The sequence below is a fragment of the Puma concolor genome, chromosome B1 (assembly GCF_028749965.1).
Source record: "Puma concolor isolate L17-30 chromosome B1, mPumCon1.1.hap2, whole genome shotgun sequence".
In the NCBI taxonomy this organism is placed as follows: Eukaryota; Metazoa; Chordata; class Mammalia; order Carnivora; family Felidae; genus Puma; species Puma concolor.
The window spans coordinates 31984151-31994482 of record NC_141670.1 but is presented as its reverse complement, the minus strand read 5'-3'; the positions used below and the strand labels follow the sequence as shown (position 1 = coordinate 31994482).

At 37.6% G+C, this 10332-nt stretch overlaps 1 long non-coding RNA gene across 2 annotated transcripts; it reads right to left on the bottom strand.

The window, feature by feature from the left end:
* Positions 1 to 355: 355 nt before the first annotated feature.
* LOC147581548 (uncharacterized) lies at positions 356 to 9439 on the bottom strand. 2 transcript variants are annotated; one of them, XR_015249694.1, is made up of 3 exons: positions 9209 to 9439; positions 5238 to 5323; positions 356 to 624 (listed from the first exon to the last, which is right to left on the bottom strand). It is a non-coding gene; the product is annotated as an uncharacterized LOC147581548 (long non-coding RNA). The 2 variants fall into 2 exon arrangements; XR_015249695.1 differs by having other exon boundaries at positions 9247 to 9439.
* Positions 9440 to 10332: the final 893 nt, after the last annotated feature.

The window sequence follows — 10332 nt, the reverse complement described above, 5'->3', positions numbered from 1 at the left end:
ATGATAGTTTGGAGTTGCTTCTGCTCATTATTCTTGAATTTCTTCCGTCATCATGAGGGGAATATGATCTGGCCAACCCATGGTCCAAGGAAGATTACAGAGCAGGACCAACTTTCACCTTGAAACCAAATCCACCTAAACTGAGTCTATATTAATTATCCTTCAAATACATGACAGAGAATAAATGTTTCTTCTGTAAGCCAGTGAGTTTGGGGTGGTTCATTATGCAATATGATTACAGTAATAGCTATTGGATACATACAAATATATACTACGATGTATTAACTCTATATTGAAATGAGTAATTAACATATGTTTGTTGTGGCGGAGAAAAGGGAGAAAAGTAAAAGATAGGGAAGGTATGCAACCTTATTTTTACTCATCAAAATTTATCAGATTAAGTTGACAAATCAAGTGATAGATGTTCAACTATATCTAAAACTACAAAGATAAATATGAAGAGAATATGACTGGGGCTGCTGGGTGGCTCAGTCGGTTAAGCGTCTGGCTTCAGCTCAGGTCAATTTTCACAGTTCGTGAGTTTGAGCCCCGCGTCGGGCTCTGTGCTGACAGCTCAGAGCATGGAGCCTACTCCGGATTCTGTGTCTCCCTCTTTGGAAGAAACTGAAGAAAGAAGAAATGGAGGACTAAAGAAATTATACAAACGTATAGTTATAAGAGTAACTAACTGAACAAAAATAAAATTCCTAAATTATAAAATGAAATATATTATAAAACAAAGAGCACTATGGTGAAAGATATTTTGAGATATCAAACAGAAAGCATGATATATAATAACAATATTAAATGCAAATACATATATATTATTAATGTATATAAATGTGTTAAACAGGGTGCCGGGGTGGCTCAGTCATCTAAGCCACTGGTTTGGACTCAGATCATGATCTCACAATTCATGGGATTGAGTCCTGCGTTGGGCTCTATGCTGACAGCATGGAGCCCACTTAGGATTCTCTCTCTCTCCATCTCTCTCTGCCCCCTACCGCCTCTCTCTCAAAATAAATAAATAAACTTTAAAAAATACATGTGTTAAACTATTGTAGTAAAAGAAAAAAAAATCTGATTATATCCTAAAGCAAAGACTAGTTTTTGCTGTAATCCTCTGACCTAATAGAATGTAAGTCAGAGAGGTGGAAAATTAAAAGGGCAAGTAAAGGTACACTATGATGTTACAACTAAACAAAAACCACTATCACAACAAAAACCAGGATCGTGATGTCAGTATCAGGATAATTTGAACTGAGGACAAAGTGATGACCACTTCATTATGATAAAGAGACAACCATGAATATCTGTGAATCAAATAATGAAGTATCAACTATAAAAGAAGGAGATAGAAGAAATAAAATCATAGTTCGGGGTGGGAAATGTTAACTGACCTCTTGAAACCCATGACACATAAAGAGGGGGAAAATAGAAAAACTTAGGTGACATTACTATTTTTTTTTAATTTTTTTAAAACATTTATTTATTATTGAGAGACAGAGAGAGACAAAGCATGAGCAGGCGAGGGGCCGAGAGACAGGGAGACACAGAATCTGAAGCAGGCTCCAGGTTCTGAGCTGTCAGCACAGAGCCCGATGTGGGGCTCGAACTCACAAACCACGAGATCATGACCTGAGCCGAAGTTGGATGCTCAACGGATGGAGCCACCCAGGCGCCCCCTTAAATGACATTACTATTAAGGTGGTTCCAATAGATCCATTAACCCTGATATTATGAACACAGAAACTATACCTCCTTTTTAAATACTCGTGGAACATTCTCTAAAGGAAACTATATAGTAGATTTCAAAGAAAACCTAAAAAATAATCTCCAAACGAGAAACAATGCAAAAACATACTCTGATCTGGAAAAAGTCTTAAATACCCAAGTTCAGAAAAAAGAATAAAATATCAAACGTAACAAGTTAGGAAAAGATGAAGAGGGGTGGCTAATGAGTATAGGATGACAAAAGTCCAAAATTAGATTGTGGTGATGGTTACATGACCCTGTGAATATAATAAAAACACTGAATTGTGAACTTTAATTGTAGAGTATGTGAATTATATCTCAATTAAGCCGTTAAAAGAAGGATTTAAGAATAATACAATTGGGTAGGAAGAAATGAGATTTAAAAGTCAATAAAATAGATAAACTATTAGGTAATATAATCAAGAAAAAATTGAGGACATTTAATACAAAATAAGATATAAAGGGAACATCCTATGGCAACAAAGCTAACCTCCCTAAAGACACTGGATGTTTCTTCCCTTAGTGGAATTGTACCAACCCCTTAAAGAAAGGTAATTTCAGTTTTATCTACTTAAGACCATAGAAAAGGAAACTTTCTTTTTTTTTTTTTTTGAAAAAGAAACTTTCTAATTAATTTTGTATAAAGTGATTATGCCCAAACTCAGAAAAGACTAAGAAATGTTCAAGACTTTTTTGAAGAAGCACTTTTACAAAATAATAATAATAATAATAATAATAATAATAATAATAATAAATAGAATAAGGAGGGATATTATAGTGTGAAACTGAATAAAGAAAACCTAATTCAAAGTGGAGTCACGAAGCAATGAAGGAAGGGTTCTCATGTCTGTGCCACTGGTCATAGCTGACTTTACATACACCAGAAGATTTTCTCCTCGCCCAGCAACAACCCAGCCAATGAGAAATCGGCACAACCCTAAACTCTTGCTCTCCTCTGATATATTTTTGTTCAAAGCAACCCCTCCAAACTTTCTCCTTTCCTCTATAAAAGGATGATCTCCTTCCTTGTTCTTTGGACTTGCCTAGGGATCCCCAAGATTTGCTCCTCCTCAATTCTTCCCCTATTCCCAAATAAGGTTGATTTTGTTGGTTCAACTGCTCACCTTCTTCTTTTAATGGATGACATTTCTTGGTGTTACCAATGGGATCCAAAGGAGATAAACCCTTGAGAACTACCCACAGGACCCACCTGAGCCCCTTGTGTTCTTCACAAGGTGCAGTCTTCTTCCCTTTGGGTTTGGTTAAGTCTCCTCTTGGATTCAAGCTCTCTCCTTTTGGTCAAGCTTTTGGACTTTATTTGGGACCTCTTTTCATGAAAGTACCACCCTTCCTGCTGATTTTCTTTTTGTTTTCTAAATTTCTGTCTTCCTCCTCCTCCTCCTCCTCCTCCTCCTCCTCCTCCCCTCCTCCTCCTCCTCCTCCCCCTCCTCCTCCTCCTCCTCCTCCTCCTTCTTCTTCTTCTTCTTCTTCTTCTTCGGTTTATTTGTTTATCTTGAGAGGTGAGAGAAGGGGCAGGGAGCGAGAGAGAGAGAAACCCAAGCAGGCTCTGTGCTGTCAGCATGGAGCCTGATGCGGGGATTTGATCTCAAGAACTGTGAGATCATGACCTGAGCTGAAACCGAGAATTGGATGCATAACCAACTGAGCCACCCAGATACCTCTGTTTTTGTTGTTGTTCTGGTTGCGTTCTGAGCTCTCCAAGTTTACTGTGCATACTTGGTCTCTATTTCTGTTTATTCTCTTCTGTTTCTGTTTCTATTTGTTGAAGTTTCTTAGCAAGTCACCCATCCTATTCAAAAGGGGTGGGAAAACACATAATTCCTGGTGTTGTAAAACAGCTGTTGGAAAACAGGGCCCCTTGTGGTATATTTTAGAGAATCCAAAGGCAAGATAGGCTCCACCTAATCCTTGGACCAGGTTCTTGTGCCTTTCTGAAAAATGGGTAAAGTTTTGGATACTTTGGAATTTTATTTTATTTTATTATTATTTTTTAATGTTTTATTTATTTTTGAGATAGAAAGAGACAGAGCATGAGCAGGGGAGGAGCAGAGATAGAGGGGAGACACAGAATCAGAAGCACGCTCCAGGCTCTGAGCTGTCAGCACAGAGCCCAATGCAGGGCTTGAACTCACGAACCGGGAGATCAGGACCTGAGCCGAAGTTGGACACTCAACCGACTGAGCCACCCAGGCGCCCCGCTTTGGAATTTTAATGGCCATTCTGGGGAAACTTTCTTGTAGATAAATCCACCATTTAAGGTGATCCATGAAAAGAGAAGATCCTACATATTTCGGCAACAATGAAATGCATTCCTAGATCGGTAGCAGAAGGTCCTAAAAGACAAAATGACTCCAAAAACAGCTCTAACAGGAACCTTGTAGCATACAAATGCAAAATCTTTAGTAAAAAACATTGGCCATCTAAGGAGGTAAACTTAACTTAGGCCATCTGCCAGAAACATAATTTGGATCCAACTATTCTTTTGAGTTTTGTACCTGAGATATAACTAAAAATTTTAAAACAAAAGTTATAAGATTTCCGTGTCTGCCTATATATTATGCATGTCAATGTATGTATATTATAGATATGTGATATTTTCCTACCTCTGGATGGTATTGCCAAAATTAATTTGTAAATGACTCCTTTTTATTGGCTTCAAAACAATAAGTACTTATATAAATGAAGTAGACTAACCCAAATGTTTTTTGAGTTCACGTGGTCTGAGATAAACTAAAAGCTGGTTTAAGTTTGTCAGTTTCGTAAAAACAAGCATGTCTTCTACCCTATGACCCAGCAATAGCACTGCTAGGAATTTACCCAACGGATACAGGAGTGCTGATGTATAGGGTCACATGTACCCCAATGTTTATAGCAGCACTTTCAACAGTAGCCAAATTATGGAAAGAGCCTAAATGTCCGTCAACTGATGAATGGATAAAGAAGTTGTGGTTTATATATACAATGGAATACCACTTGGCAATGAGAAAGAATGAAATCTGGCCATTTGCAGCAACGTGGATGGACCTGGAGGGTATTATGCTAAGTGAAATAAGTCAGGCAGAGAAAGACAGATACCATATGTTTTCATTCTTATGTGGATCCAGAGAAACTTAACAGAAGACCATGGGGGAGAGGAAGAGGGAAAAAAAAGTTAGAGATGGAGAGAGCCAAACCATAAGAGACTCTTAAAAACTGAGACTAAACTGAGCGTTGATGGGGGGTGGGAGGGAGGGGAGGGTGGGTGATGGGCACTGAGGAGGACACCTGTTGGGATGAGCACTGGGTGTTGTATGGAAACCAATTTGACAATAAATTTCATATTAAAAAAAACAATTTGATATTTTTCTACCTCTGGATGGTATTGCCAAAATTAACTCTTCAGAGTCATCAACATTAAATATAATGCAAATAAACAACTGTAATTCTACTTGGGTTTATGAAGTCAAATAAGTTCATCTTACCTCAATTGCAAAGTTTGTCAGCAGGAAAATTCCCTGGAAATGATGGCTGATCTTGTCTAATGTCTCGTTAAGCTTTTGTGAGTAATCTAAACATAATTTGGGGGAACAAAGGATTTAGATAGATGAAATGGAAAAAGAATTTTTTAAGTTGCAGTAATTCTGTTTTATGGTATGCGTGCTTAAAAAATACCTTCCCCAAATATTTTTGGTAACTTGAAACTTTTAGAACTTTGCTAAGTTAAATTAAATGATGGAACTTCATTGAGTATCTGGATCATTTTCCAAACAAGATAAAATACTAAAGCATTAATTACTGAACATAGGTTTCTCTACTATTGATTTTCCATTTCAGAGAAACTAAAGGTAAATTTGGGTCTGTAAGTAATGATGTCTTGTGCCACGTTGAAAGAGTATACTAGTTAAAAGAGCATATGCTTCCAGAACTGTATTTATAAATGAAATACATGAAATGTATAAATACATGAAATGTATTTATAAGTTTGTCAGTCCATTATTGCTTACTTCTTAGTTTTCAGAAAGAAATTTTTTGCATGGTTAAGACTGAAATGGATTTATTTAAGTTTAAAAAAAGAGAATTTTAGTATCAAAAGTATACGGGTACAGAATTAAAATTTGTCTTTTCCATTAAAAGGACAAAGTTTTCTTAGATTATTTTTTTGCTATTAATAAGAAATTATAAACAAAGTTTCTGTACCTTCAATGTAATCTCCCTAGGAAACAAAGAATCTGTGTTTTATCTTTATCAGTTCTTTGATTACCTAGGGAAAGAGTCTTTTCTATTAAAAGGAGCTAAGGCTTTTTGCAACTAGGTAACCTTCTGTGTTTGCCTTTAAAATATTTTTGTCACTTTGGTCAAATGGATAATTATGTCTTGTTTCATAATTTTCTGTGGTCCTATTTGGTCAAGTGTTAAAGTCTTTTTATATTTTTGACAAACTTCCCAAAACTCTGGTTGAAATGTTTTTGACCTTGAACTATCTTGTGTGTTTCCAGAGGGTTCCTAGAACATCTCAAAGGATTTGTTTTCTCTCCCTACAAAAAAGGGAAATGTTAAACTGATTAGGCTTATTTAATATGTTAAATTACATGAGAAGCTTGTCAAATAAGAAGTAATACTAAACCTTATTTACCTTATATTTGTATATGTATATGTAATTATGTGCTCCAAAGTTTATATGAAATCCTTAAAATTCTGATATGTCCTGACATATTATCAGTCATAATTTAAAAATATATGTCACAGAAATAAGCAAGTTTTCTTGTCAATTCCATTGTAATGAACTGTTCATCAGATCTTCAATAACGGGCATTTTTAGGTCTTTTGTCATTTATACCCAGTTATTGTTTTACTCTGATGCTTTTGCAAATGTATTTCATCTAAGGAGAAATTCATGAAAAGGACTCTGACAAGTACTGTAGAATACAGGTCTCTGAAAGCTTTAGGATCATATAACTAGGTTGAAGAAAACGTTTTCTCTTAAGCGATCTATGACTTACAACAATTATGTAAAATCTTTGTGAACAAAGATGAAATGATTTTTTTTCTTCCTAACTGATCCCTCCAGAATTCAGACACTTGAGTACTTTTTCTCATGGCAGTATAGTTATTTGCAGAAGTTCAATAAGAATCTGTTCTCCTTGTAAACAGGCCACTGCTACCTCCGTGGCTAAGATCCTATTAGAAAGGATCATTCCTACTAGGGGAACCCCTCTTCCCCCCACCTTTGAACTTCCTAGTGATCGGGGAACCCACTTTACCGGTCAGGTGCTTCAAAAAATTTGCGCTGTTTGGCCAGTTTTACAACATGTTCACGGTGCCTACCACCCTCAATTTTCAAAACTAGTTGAATTACTAATTCATCATTAAGACTCAATTAGCAAAATGTGTAGAAACCCTTCAAATTCCCTGGACAAAAGCACTGTCATTGGTTTTTCTGAATCTCAGATCCGCCCCTTTTGAAACTGGTAAACTCCCTTTTTTGAGATAATCACAGGATGCCCAATGCACTTAACTAGTTCCTGCTTTTTTTGATCCACAGCTGATAAAAGGGGATATACTTCAGTTTTGCCAAGGTCCAATAAAATCCTTAAAGAGTGATCATACTTAGTAGAACAATCTTTCCACAGTGAGCTCCCAGGAGACAAAGCCATTAGACCTCATAATCTGCAGCCTGGAGATTTCATCTTCTAGGAAAGAAGACTTCAGAAAGATTCCCTCCAATCAGGCTGCCTGGAAGGGACTTTACCAGGAATTTAAGCAAATGGCAGCTGAGCCAGACAGCTTTCCCAAAATGATAGGACTAGGCCTGTTTACTTTTTCTTGCTATTCTCACCTTACTTTCCTTCTCTCCTCCTTGGAAAGGCAATGCTCTTATCCACGCTTCCCAATCTATTTCAAAAGGGGCAAATCTTTCTGACTGTTGGATCTGTCACCAGAAACTCCAATCTATTCACGATGTCAGAGACCCCTTGCTTTTACAAGTAACCGATTTCTCCTTAGTCTCAAATGTCATTCCTGAGTACACGCACAAGCCTTTGGATGTTACCTGTGGGGTTAGGATACTACGGCCAGGTGTTCCCCTACTTTGTTTCAACCTTTCCCCAGTAATGACCACATTAGCTCAAATAGACACCTCCACCTTTGCCAATCATACAACCTTTGCTTCCTCCCAACCCGTGTCTTTTCCTTGCTTAAATGTGATCTATTCCCTGTATCCAAAGGAAATACAGATGGACTAACTCCTCTTTGCAAGGCTTCTAGGAAACACCACTTTAGAATGGGATGGTACCTCACAGAATGTCATCCTAATTCCCCTGACCCCTGGCTTGAAAAGTTCAATCAGGAAATTCCAGCTAATGAATCTATCAACAACCAGGTCTTAGCTGAAGTCCTCTGTGCTCCATCTGGTTTCATTTTTGTCTGCAGTGGATAGCATTTTCACGGGTATATGAATGTTTAGATAGCTGGTGAACTGGACGCCAATGCTTATTGGGACATTTAACCATCCTTGTTGACATGCATAACAAACCAAAAGCCTTCCATTGGTTCAGCCATTGAACCACCATGGCTGCCTTGAATGGGAACTTCAAGAGGCATTCACGACTCCATAGGGAAAGCTTTTCTTCTTTGGGTTGCGGTGAATCCCAATGAGCACCTGATCAGAAATCTCTCCCTAACATTAGAAGAGCTAGCCAATTCCACACCAAAGCAGTAGCAGGCCAACAATGATCATTTGAATCATTGGCTAATTGCTTCGCCCTCGATTACTTGCTGAACAAGGAGGCATTTGCGCAATGGCAAACACCATCTGTTGCACCTTATAAATGCCTCTAGAGAGGTAGAAACTCAATTACACAAGATCAGGGAACAACTGCACTGGTTACAACAAATTTCACCTGACTTCCCTGGTCCTTTGGTTTGTTCAGTTGGCTACCTTCAAATTTGGGTCATGGTTTAGAACCATTATACAAATTGGATTTGTCATGCTACTTTTAACTCTGTTTTGCATAATTATTTTTAAACTTGTTGTTTGTCAAATCTCTCCAGAGGTGATGCATCAAATGGAATGATGTTAGCTCAACATTTTGAGATGATTTCAAAGCTTAAAATCTAGACAAGGTACGACCTTAAGAGGGGAACATGCCTGACAGCCCCTTCTTCTACCTTCTTTCTTGTTCAGATGTGGTTTCTATGGTTTTTATCACCACCTGCTCTCCCTGCAACATGGGACACGACTCCAAGGAAAAGTCCTTCCTGGCACTAAGTGACACTGATAGACAAAAATGTTTAATTAAGTAAGTAAGTAACCAAATGCTTGAGCAGCAATTGTCTCAAGGAAAGATCTTGGTCAAAAGAGGGAAATGTGAAAATGAATAAAGGAAACCTAATTCAAAATGGAGAAGGGAATCAATGAAGAGGGTGTGCACAGGTACCACTCTTGGCAGCCTACCTTACACACTTCAGTAGGACGAAGCTCACTTTACATACCCCAGCAGGAAGGAAGATTTTCCTCTTGCTTGGCAACTACTCAGCCAATGAGAAGTTGCCACAACCTCAAACTCTTGCTCTCCTTAATGAACTTTGGCTCAAGACAACCCCTTCCAACCTCTTCCTTTCCTCTTAAAGTACGCTTTCTTCTTTCTTCTTCAGACCTGCCTGTGGTTCACCGTCGTTGGCAACTCCTCTGCTATTCCTGAATAAACTCAATTTTTCTGGCTATTCGCTTACCTTTTTCTTTTAATGATTGACAATAGTCCTGAATGGGAAGGCAGTTTTGTAAATATGTCAACTATCTTCCCAATTAATCTTTTAATTGAATACATTTATGACCAAAATCTTAAAAGAATTTGCAATGCAATTTGACAAATCCTTAAAAAACATTTTTAGTGTGGAATTTGTCAAATATATTGAAAACTGGAATAATAGTTTAATGTATCCATCACCTAGCTTCAATAACTACTAATACATGGTTGATCCTGGATAGTCAACTTTTAAGTTCATCTAAAGAGTTATTAAACAGTCATGAAGTTTTAAAAAGACCACAGAGGGGACAAACTTCTCTTATTTTTAGCTAATGGAGCTATTGTAGAGAGGCCTTAAACAGATGCATGTTTTTGAGGAAATTTAGAACATGAGAAAGGTACGGTTTCACAGACCGGGTTGCTCAGTCCGTTGGGCATTCAACTCTTGATTTCTGCTCAGGTTATGATCCCAGGGTCGTGGGATAGAGCCCTGCGTGAGGCTCAGTGCTGAGCATGGAGCCTTCTTAAGATTCTCTCTCTCTGTCTCTGTCTCTCTCTCTTTTCTATCTCCCTCTGCCTCTCTCCCCTGCTCAATCACCCTTCCTTCCTCCCTCTCTCTCTCTCTCTCTCTCTCAGATAGTAATAATAAAAAAGGTACAGTTTCAAATCAGTGTGGAAAGGAGGACTTAAAAATTAATAAATATCATTGACTCAATTGACTACTCAGTTGGAAAGAACTGAAGTTAATTAATGTACAACAAATCAAAAATAAATTTCATATAGATTAAGGGTCTCAATATAAAAAAGTAAGGCTATAAGAAAATTAGAAACA